Here is a 10,846-nt window from a genome sequence, read left to right on the forward strand (position 1 = left end):
GTGCTCATCCCAAAAGGTGCCCTCCTCAATACCCATCACCCACCCTCCCCTCCCTCCCACCCCCCATCAACCCTCAGTTTGTTCTCAGTTTTTAACAGTCTCTTATGCTTTGGCTCTCTCCCACTCTAACCTCTTTTTTTTTTTTTTTTTCCTTCCCCTCCCCCATGGGTTCCTGTTAAGTTTCTCAGGATCCACTGTCCTAATGTTAATGCTTTGCTAGAGGGAAAAACAACCTTAGCTTGACAATAGACAGGCCTCCAGAATCTCTGGAGTCAGTCCTCTTTAGCATATGAAAATCCTTTTGGAAAACTTACCTCCCCCAACTCCATAGTATATAATAGGTCACTCCTCACAACCCCAGTGCAGCTCTTTCTGCCTGAGGGTCCTGTCCCTGTGCTTTAATAAAATCACCTTTTTGCACCAAAGACTTCTCAAGGATTCTTTCAGGACCATCAGCTATCGACCCCCACCACCACTCCAAAAATGCATCACTATTGATGTGACAATGTAGGTTCATTGGTTATAGCAAACATACCATTCTGGTGCAGGATTTTGGTAATGGGGAAGGGAGTGTGGATGTAGGCAAAGAGGCTGTTTGGGAAATCTATGTATCTTCTGCTTAATATTACCATCAACTAAAAACTGCTCTTAAAAATGTCTACTTTTAAAAAATCCCACACTGCCCTTTATAGTCAAACAATTCAGGAAAATTTGGGGGGAAACTTTGGCATGCAGAAATTAATCCTGGATTCCAAATGTAATTGTAACAAAGGATGTTTGTAAAATGACAAAAGATCATGGTTATGAGCATGGACTTTTGAGCTAAATTCCATAACTGTGAATCTGGTCATGATTTCTTGCTTGATTTGAGATTAAATTGAGAATGTGAGTGGATCTTCAGATATAAGGCATATACCCAGTGAGAAAAGTCCAGTGGTCTCTGCTATTAGAAGGGAAGAAGACACAGTCAAGTGTAAAAGAGAAAAGACCACTAACCATTCACTCTTAGGAAAAGAACTGAAGGGCATAAGATAACTATTGTCTGACAACCTTAGTGCAGAGCAAATGAAGCCCCAATTTCTTAATATGAAAAACAATCAGTAAAATATTTTATAAAATATGCCAGGATATTAGTATAGTAATAACTGGAAAACCATACACTTTTTTTGTTTCCTTTGTTTGTTTATTCCAGTGGGGGGTACTTAGTGACTTTTTAAAGTGCAGCTAGAAAATACAGAACATTCGTACTTAAGTGAAAATATTGTGTTTTCCTTTTTATGTTGCAAATTAGAGCATGCATTTATGCCTCTAATATTATTGCTAAGTTATAAAAATTAATACTAAGTTCCTCAAAGGTTATTGCTAGGATTAGAGACTGCACTTAGGTCTTTAAAAAAATGTAAAAAGTTTTAAAGTTTGAATCTTTCAAGGTTACATATGTACAACCATGAAGGTACGTCTAAGTAATTCTTTAACTTTTAATAAGTCTGGCAAGGGATAAATAACTGGTTTGAGGTTTATACTTACAAAGCAAATGGAATCAATTCACTAATGGACTAATATAAAGATATATTTTCAACATATACTATACTGTCATTCAAATGAACTTCTTTTAAGTGTTTGCATTTTTATCTCCTTCATGGGGAAGGAATCCTTGGCTTCTATTACAAGAAGAGCAGAAGAAATGGATTATAATGATTTTTATATGGACACACACTGCTTTCAGATGCCTGGGTAGGACTCTAACTCAGCTATGCCACTCCTGGATAAGGATTTAAAAGCATCATCAGTCAATAAAGATTAAGGTTAAAGCCAAAACAAAAAAGACTGTAACACCAGGGTTTTCTTGTAAAACATTTAGGCTGACTGCTCTCCTTAGCCCATACTTGGTGAGTCTCCCTAGACTTAACCAGTTTTGGTTAATTACCTTATATCATTATATTTGTGTACATAAATGTTATTTTCTGACAGTTTCTTCAGAAGATTTCATAACAATTAAATATGCATATCATCTTAAAAGGGAAATACTCAGGGCACCTGGGTGGGTCAGTCCATTAAGCATCCAGCTTTGGCTCAGGTCATGATCTTGTGGTTCGTGGGTTCAAGCCCCGTGTCAGGCTTCAAGCCCCGTGTTGACAGCTCAGAACCTGGAGCCTGCTTCAGATTCTGTGTCTCCCTTTCTCTCTGCCCCTCCCCCACTTCTGTGCCCTCTCTCTCTCTCCCTCAAAAATAAATAAACATTAAAAAATTAAAAAAAATAAAAGGTAAATACTCAAAATATATGAAGAAATATTCTCATTCCCTATTAAAAGAAGAAAACAGACTTTTTAAGTGTTTATTTTTTTATTTATTTCCACATTTCTAGATAGCATGTTCATCAGATGCTGATTTATTTTAATGATAATGAAGTTTCCATACCCTCAGTTGGATGAGCTCCTTGCAAAGCCTATCTTTTGTTATTCTAAGTAATATTCCCTTTTGTACCTCTTTCTTAAATTCATAATTTTTATTTTTTCTTTCCTTCCTTTTTAAATGTTTATTTATTTTTGAGAGACATAGAGACATAGAGTGAGAGCAGGGGTGGGGCAGAGAGAGAGGGAGACACAGAATCTGAAGCAGGCTCCAGGCTGAGCTGTCAGCACAGAGCCCAGCTCGGGGCTCAAACCCAGGAACTATGATCATGACCTGAGCTGAAGTTGGATGCTCAAGTGACTGAGCCACCCAGGCACCCCTGGTTTTTTTCTTAAAGAGAGGCTCTCAAATAATATAAGCTTACAGCCTTATTAAAAACTGGATCTATTCTTGAGCAGTATGTTACGATGTCTTGATTTTTCAGTTTTAGACATGAAATTTTCACCTCTGCCTAGCCTCTTTCTCAGCTAAGTTTGCTTGGTTGATTGTTTTGGCCCTTTTCTTTCATGTTACAGTCTTTTTTCTCAGATGTCTATGAACATGTGGCCACTTGTTTATGTTGAAGAGTGAACCACTAAAAAGGCTGAGGGCTTGGACAAGGCTTGGACACAGAGGACATCACTTAAAATTGATTCGTTTGGAGTGTTCCATTAGAAAACGTTACCTGCATATATTTATTAGGTGGGCCTTAATTTTCAGATAGGAGAAAGGAAACTGATCACACCCTGAGATGTAGAAAATCATCCTTAGATGAATGGAACTCCCAAGATGGAAGGAAGGAAGGGAGATCCCAGGATAATGGCTGTGCAGCAGACCTGGGGAGTAACATCTCCAGAATGCAATAGTTCATGAGATCCTAGGAAAGATGTCTACAATAAGATCAAATTGATATGTATGATATATCTGGAAGGCTGGAAAGCGATTTGTATAATTGGTGGGAAGTTTCAGGGATGAGTCATAAGGAAATTAAAATATAAAACAAAATAAAACCCCAAAAAACTATTGTTTAACCAAGCAAGCAAACCAAAATGATAATATAGTTAAGTGTAAGAAGTGTAGAAAGAATAAATATGCACTTGAAAGTGAAATAATTTTAGAGCACTGTATGACTCACCTATAAATAGCATTTGTTTAGCCATATTAATATGTAATAGATCAACTTATAAGATATCAGAAAGCTTATTGTATATAAGTTTGGCTTAAACTCACCTTTCATGAATAATTGAGATAAAAGCTTATGTAGTTCCCTATTAGGGTTATCAGAAACTACTAACTGCCCTATCTCGCTTCTGTAACTTCGCCTGCTTGCTAAATAGATAACTTAGGTTGCAAAATGCTCCCCCACCCCTTCTACCAAGATCTGGCCTAGGCAAGACCAACATGTAAAAAGTCACACAAACTCACTGCCCCACGGTATCGTAGGTGTCTAACCAATGCATGATTGGTCATTTTAAAACCTCGTAGGACAAAGAACTTTAAATTGATAGGTTCCCGCCAAGACTAACGTCTGTGTGTCACAATATGATTGGTTACCATGAAATGCTGTAAATTGTAATTGGTTAACTACATAATGATGTACTCTGACTTGCTAAAATCCATATAAGCTCACTGCTACCTTTGTTCGGGGCCATTCTCTGCACTTTTCCCCTTAAGATCAGGAGACCGGTTTGGCCCGGCCATGAATAAAATCTTGCCTTGCTTCTATTCTCCATCTGGTGTGTGTTTTTTTTTCAACAGCACCCTGTTTCAAATATATGTACTGAATACCAATATAACCAAAATTGTAACTACATTGGGATAGAGGTCATTGGGTCTGTGTGTGTGTGTGTGTGTGTGTGTGTGTTCAGTGAGGGACAGAAGAGGAAATTTTTATAGTCTATGTAGGAACTGACTAGGTAATTTCTAAAACAAGAAAAAAGAGCAGTATAAATATACTACTTAGAGATGCATAGGCAAATACCAAAACAAACAAACAAACAATTAAAAGCACTGTAAGTAGTTACTTTAGGGTTGTGAGAAACGGAGATGTGTATAGGAGACAATTCTTTTTTCCTAATAAGCCTTGTACTGCTGTAAACTGTACAAGTATAACAAAATTACCTCCCATTAAAATCCTCGGAGAGATAAGATAAGACACTACATCTGTAAACAAGTGCACTGTGCTAAGAGAAACATGCAGGACAGGAAAAAGAACTAAAGATTGAAAATATGGTACCGCGAATGAAAAGCTCAATAAGATGATGCAAAGATATAGCTGAGGAAGCTGCTCAGAAAGTACAGCCAAATGAAAGAAACAGATATGGAAAACAAAGGAGAGGAAATAAGAAAAAGTGTAGAAATCATTCGGAAGGACAGTATCTGTAATAGCAGACCTTTCTAAAGCAATCTCTAAGCGCTGGACACTATTCTAACCGTTTTGCAAAAACAAAAACAAAAACAAAAAAACTTTCGCTCAAATATGAAACGATTCTATGAGGAGATACTATTATTACAATCTACATTTGGCAGGTGAAAAATTCTAAGTACAGAGAGGTTAAGCTGGTTGGCCCCAGCCATACAGCTAGTATGAACAGAACTTGAATCTGCAATCAGGCACTGACTGTGACTCTAGATACTGTGGTATCGACCCCTCACTATAATGAAATAGAAGAGATTATCACAGAAATACTTTAAGAACATTCTGTATAATTGAGAAGTATGAATTTACATATTGAAAATGTACATTAAGTACCCCCAAACAATGGAAGAAAATAGGCCATCCTAAAACTTTTTATCTAGAAATTTCCTGGCAGCAAAGATCTAAATATTTTCAGGAAAAAAAAGTAGACATATACCCAGTGGTTAAATTTCAGAATGATTTTGCACTTGTTAACAACAAGATGGGAAGTTAGAAAAAAATGGAACAAAATCTTTTTAAATGTGAGGAAAATTTATTTCCAAACTAGAATTTTATACCTTAGCAAAACTGTGCAATATGAGGGCTAAATAAATATATTTTCACACATGTAAAATCTCAACATTTTATCTCCTTAGGGAAACATTCTTAACCTTTCCCAGAGTGAGCTAGATGTTCCCATACATTTTCTTGGATTTCAGGAAGTATCTCTTTGAAAATTCTAACAAAATCCTATTGAACAGGTCCGTTCTTCTCTCCTTCCCTCCTTCCTTCCTTCCTTCCTTCCTTCCTTCCTTCCTTCCTTCCTTCCTTCCTTCCCTCCTTCCCTTCTTTAATATATTTGAGAATCTGCTCACTGATAGGTATCCTTGGTGAACAAAAATAGAGCCTGCATTAATACAGAGCCTTTCTTCAAACCACATTTGTCATGAGGATCTACTCACCTTTTCCTTAAAGTACAGAAGAACCACCTTAAGCACAAGTCATATCTGAGCCTTTATTTCAGTTCATGCTGAAAGAGAATTGTCCATTGTTTAAGACTCACCTCTCTGAGTCCCCAAAGTTTATTGCAATAGGATGGCTTCTAATATATGCTGTTTCTATGCCTGTCATTTCTTCTATGGTAAGTATACTAGGTAGAATAGTGTCCTCCAAAAATTCATGCCCAACCTGAACTTGAGAATGTGAGCTTATTTGGAAATAGGGTCTCTGAAGGCATACTTAGTTAAGACAAGGTCATACTGGATTAGGGTGGACCTAAATTTAGTATGACAAGTGTTCTCATAAGAAGAGAGACATTTGTACACAGAGCCACAGACTAAGAGAAAAAGATGGAGGCAGAGATTGGAGTGATTCAGCCACCAGAGGTGGGAAGAGATTAGGACAAATCCTCCACTAGAGGCTTCTGAAGGAGTTTGGCCCTGTTAACACCTTGATTTTGGACTTCTAGTCTCTAGAACTGTGGGACAATAAATTTCTGTTGTCTTGTGCACTGCCTCCCCCAACCCACTAAAAACAAACAAACAACAAAAACAAAATAGAGCCTGTAAGGGAGAAGAAGATGAAATAGTAAACAAATATATATACATAACGCTTATAAAAATTATGAGGAGAAAAAGTAGGGTATAGTCTGCACAGACCAAATTTTATTTTTCTCCAAAGTTATTCATTTTTGCATCCCCAGGGCCTAGTACAGTGTTTTCCATTGAGTAACCACTCAATACATTTTTTGGTCAACTATAAATATATGTTGAACACGTATGTTTCTTTTCCTAATGATCAAAACCATTTTATTTTGCATGAAAAGCTAGCAGAAACAATGGCAATAGTTTATGCACACACATCAAAGAGTTAAATTTTTAATTCTGCCATGTATTAGACCTCTTACCGTCTTTTTTAGCATTTCATGTTGTTGCTTGTAGAATACGATTTTAATACAATGCACAACAAAATTTAAAACAATTATCCTTTTGCCATTCTAGCACCTGTTCGATGGAGATGAGAGTGCAGATGATCTGAGTACCTCATTAATTCACAGGAAAGATTGCTTTCAACCTGTTTTGCAATTCCCAAACTCCATGAGCAAGCTGAGATCCAGCTATAAGATTCTACAGCACTGACAGTGTCATGCCCAGTTTAACAGTAGATAGATAAATGTGATTAAATAGTGGTCTCAGTGTAATTGCACTATGGTGGAAAATGTGGTGGTAAAGCAGATCATCATGACTACATAATGGGCTAGCAATCTTTCTATACATTATTTCTGTGTATACAATAGTCAAGTCTTAGTCAAGTCTCTGCATATTTAAAATGTGCAGCTGCCAAGCCTTTTGTTTCATAAGGTTTCACTCAGCCCATCGCCTAACAAATCCAAAAGGTATAAACAGAAAAGATTTAGTACTTAGAGATAATAGGAATCAGCCAATTTTTATGCTAATTAATGTTACTGGTAACTTTACTATTGGTTTGGAAATGGCGATGAACTGCACCTAATTAGTTTTGGATTTTGTGTTGTGTGTGTGTGTGTGTGTTTTTGAAAAATAGCAAAGAGGTTCTTCTCTAAACAAAGACATTAGGAAAGAAAGAAACAGTTGATTTATAATTCATTTTCTAACTTTCTCTCTTGACACTGTGGAAGGGTGAATGAAGACTAAATTATATTGATGTATTTGCCTACGAATGCCAAATGTGAGTAAAAAATGCTCATACTGATTTTTATCGCCACTGGAAACTTTGGATAAATTCTTTGCTAATTTCATATCCAAGATATTTTGTTTAAAATGTAAATAAATCCTCTGATTTCTCCAAACACAGAATTCTATATATATGCATTATCTGCAAGAGGAAATAAGGTGAAAGGAAGTCATATTCTGTCATCTTTTTGTTACAATACTTCTGTTGTACATAGCTCGTCTCCCCTTCACAGGATTCCCTCCAAGTCCTCATATCCAGTTCTCCTGAAATATACCTGGCTCCACCAGCATTCTGTGCTTTCTTTCACTTTGCTCTAGCTTCTCATTTCATATGACCTTCCTTTTAACTTTCTATGAACCCAGTGGCACGGTGAGTCCCTCCAACATAACATGTTTCAACCTCCCATCTTTCCCCTCACTAGGTCAAACATTTCATGAAACCAGATGCTCTGTCTTCCCTCTTCCTTGTATTCTAAGCCCATCAGCTTAGTCCTGGCACACCACAGACTCAAAGCACATCTATTGAACTAATGTAGACAGCAAAGAACTATTAAAAAGATCTAGCTGTTAGGCTAAATCCAAACATTTAACACACACACACATATTTTACTATGAGAACAATTTCAGGGTTGGGAGTCCACTGTATAAGGACTGGCAAGGCCAATCAATACATCTGGCCGTGATGGTTGGGCGAATCAGTAATGCAGGCTAAGAGAACACTGCAAAAATATCCAGACTTGCACTTGCAGCATGAGACCATCTTACTACTACCTCAAGGACAGACTTGAATAGTTCGTATTTCTCCCATTCAGGTCAATGTGAAAAAAATCAGACACTTTCCAGATCTGTGGTGTGCTATTCCTCTTTTGAAAGGGCTTCTTAGAAAGTAACTTAACATGGCATCCAAATAAAAGAACAAGGAAAGGTTGGTAGGACTATGACAAGATCGACTCTGCCGTCAGCCACTGCATTTTCATAGCAATGAAAAATGCACTTGATGGTGAATTAAGGAACATCTAGAAGCTGTGAAAGGCTTTAGAGGGAAAAGGATAAACAAATGCTGCAAGGTTAGTGTCATAACGGCATTAGTCGTTCCAAAGCTTCTCCATTCTTGTCAAGTCCTGAACACAGCCATTTCCCCTTATAGGCAGCTCATGAATTTTCTTGCTTCTTATGGGATAATATCATCAGTACTATTTGGTGTACAATCCTTCAACATTTCCTTTTCAGATTAAAATTAGTATGGCTTCCACTTCTGGAATTTTTTTCTACAGAAATACTAATAAACTAAGAAGTGCTTATAGACAGGCATACTAATTGCAGCATTCTAATAATAACTAAAATTAGAAATAACTCAAATGTATATCATATGAATTGGTAACATAAAACTTGGAAGATCTATATAAGAAGTCTTCTGTGTGGGGCTATTAAAAAAGAGAGAGCTCTATGCATAATTGACAAATCATACTAAAGAAAGCAAATAAAGAACAATATATATTTATGACCCCATTAGTATTAAAAATAAACAAATTATGCATGTTAATGTATGCCCAGAAAAATACAGAGCTGATGCTGTTTATCAAAAATTGTTCATGGGGAAATGATATGGTTATGGGAGATATTCATTTTCTCTTTTTCAAATTTCTATACTGTTCAACTTTAGTAAGTACAAAATTGAATCTGAAGGCAGAAAAAAAAGAGTATTTGTAAAAATGCCATATAGGGATCTCTTTCTTCTCTTCTCAGATTTGTCTCAGGGGGATTTTAATGCCATCATCCTTACCAGGGCTGGTCTTTCCACTGACATTTAAAATCACTCTATTCTGACTTCTCAAGACGCTCACTTCTTCCATTATCTTACCATGTACCTGAATCTTCAGAGTTTTACCATTGTTTACAACATGCTTAGGTTTTACAAAAGGAATATTTGACAAAATAAAAGAAACAACAGGGGCTCCTGGGTGGCTCAGTCGATTAAGCATCTGATTTCAGCTCTGGTCATGATCTTGCGGTCTGTGAGTTCAAGCCCCATGTCAGGCTAGTGCTGACAGCTCAGAGCCTGGAGCCTGTGTTGGATTCAGTGTCTGTCTCTCTCTTTGCTCCTCCCCCACTCATGCTCTGTCTCTTTCTCTCAAAAATAAATAAACATTAATTTTTTTAATTAAAAAAAACAATAAAAGTAAAAGAAACAACAAATAAGTAAGTGAGTAGCAAAGCTCAAGAACATGTTTTTCTATTTTCTTCCTCGGCAAACTTTCAGAAGGAGTCATATCTACTTTATTTTATTGATTGATTGATTTATTTATTTATTTATTTATTTATTTATTTATTTTTGAGAGAGAGAGACAAAGAGGGAGAGAGAGAAAGAGAGAATGAGCGGGGGAGGGGCAGAGAGAGAGGGAGACACAGAATTTGAAGCAGGCTCCAGGCTCTGAGCTGTCAGCACAGAGCCTGATGTGGGGCTTGAACTCATGAACCGTGCGATCATGACCTGAGCCAAAGTCAGATGCTTAACCGACCGAGCCACCCAGGTGCCCCTTTTTTAAGTTTCTTTTTTTTTTAATGTTTATTTTTGAGAGAGAGAGACAGAGACAGAACATGAGTGGGGGAGGGCCAGAAAGAGAGGGAGACACAGAATCGGATCTATTTTATTAATCTATTTTCTCACTTGCCTGTCATTCTCTCCCTCATTGGTTCTATAGTACCTACTCACAGCTCAAAAATCACGATTGATTTTCTAATTATGTAATCCTGGGGTTGGCAAACTATTTCTAAAAAGAGCCATGTAGTAACAATCTTTGCCATACAAATAGTTTTGGCAACAACTAAACTCTGGCTATAACACAGATGTGGACATAGACAATATACCAAAGCAACAACAACAACAACAAAAAAAGATCATGCTCTATTCCAATAAAACTTTATTCATAAATACAAGCAGCGGGCTGGATTTCCCTTGCAGACATAGAACCTTAGAGGCTTCTAATGTAACCTAATAACTAATTTTTAGGTATCATCTATCTTTTTCTGAAGGATTTGACACTGCCTTCTTCCTTTTTGAAATTCTCCTCTCTGATCAGAAACTGTTTGGGCTCACCACATATTCCATGGGCTTCTGTACATTTCCTAGTCATCCTTGAAGATAAAATGGGAACCTATGACTCATTGTGGTCAATGGGATTGAGCAGAAGTGATAAGAATTTTTTCTTGCCTGACATACTTAAGAACTAGGGTATAAAATTTCCCAAGCTGTCTCTCTTCTTTTCCTTGAGGGAGACAAGGAACTCCAAGACGACAAAGTTGGAGGATGAAAAACATCCAGGATTCTTGGGTGACAGTGGAAATG

Source organism: Lynx canadensis, chromosome E1 (assembly GCF_007474595.2).
Source record: "Lynx canadensis isolate LIC74 chromosome E1, mLynCan4.pri.v2, whole genome shotgun sequence".
In the NCBI taxonomy this organism is placed as follows: domain Eukaryota; kingdom Metazoa; phylum Chordata; class Mammalia; order Carnivora; family Felidae; genus Lynx; species Lynx canadensis.